The sequence below is a fragment of the Bison bison genome, unplaced genomic scaffold (genome assembly GCF_000754665.1).
Source record: "Bison bison bison isolate TAMUID 2011002044 unplaced genomic scaffold, Bison_UMD1.0 scf7180017863013, whole genome shotgun sequence".
In the NCBI taxonomy this organism is placed as follows: Eukaryota; Metazoa; Chordata; class Mammalia; order Artiodactyla; family Bovidae; genus Bison; species Bison bison.
In genome coordinates, this window is record NW_011493585.1 from 2835 (window position 1) to 3354 (window position 520).

Sequence of the window (520 nt, forward strand, 5' to 3'; positions counted from 1 at the left end):
CATTCACCATTGCAATGGAAAGAATAAAATACTTAGGAATATATCTACCTAAAGAAACTAAAGACCTATATATAGAAAACTATAAAACACTGGTGAAAGAAATCAAAGAAGACACTAATAGATGGAGAAATATACCATGTTCATGGATTGGAAGAATCAATATAGTGAAAATGAGTATACTACCCAAAGCAATTTATAGATTCAATGCAATCCCTATCAAGCTACCAACAGTATTCTTCACAGAGCTAGAACAAATAATTTCACAATTTGTATGGAAATACAAAAAACCTCGAATAGCCAAAGCTATCTTGAGAAAGAAGGATGAAACTGGAGGAATCAACCTGCCTGACTTCAGGCTCTACTACAAAGATACAGTCATCAAGATAGTATGGTACTGGCACAAAGACAGAAATATAGATCAATGGAACAAAACAGAAAGCCCAGAGATAAATCCACACACATATGGACACCTTATCTTTGACAAAGGATGCAAGAATATACAATGGATTAAAGACAATCT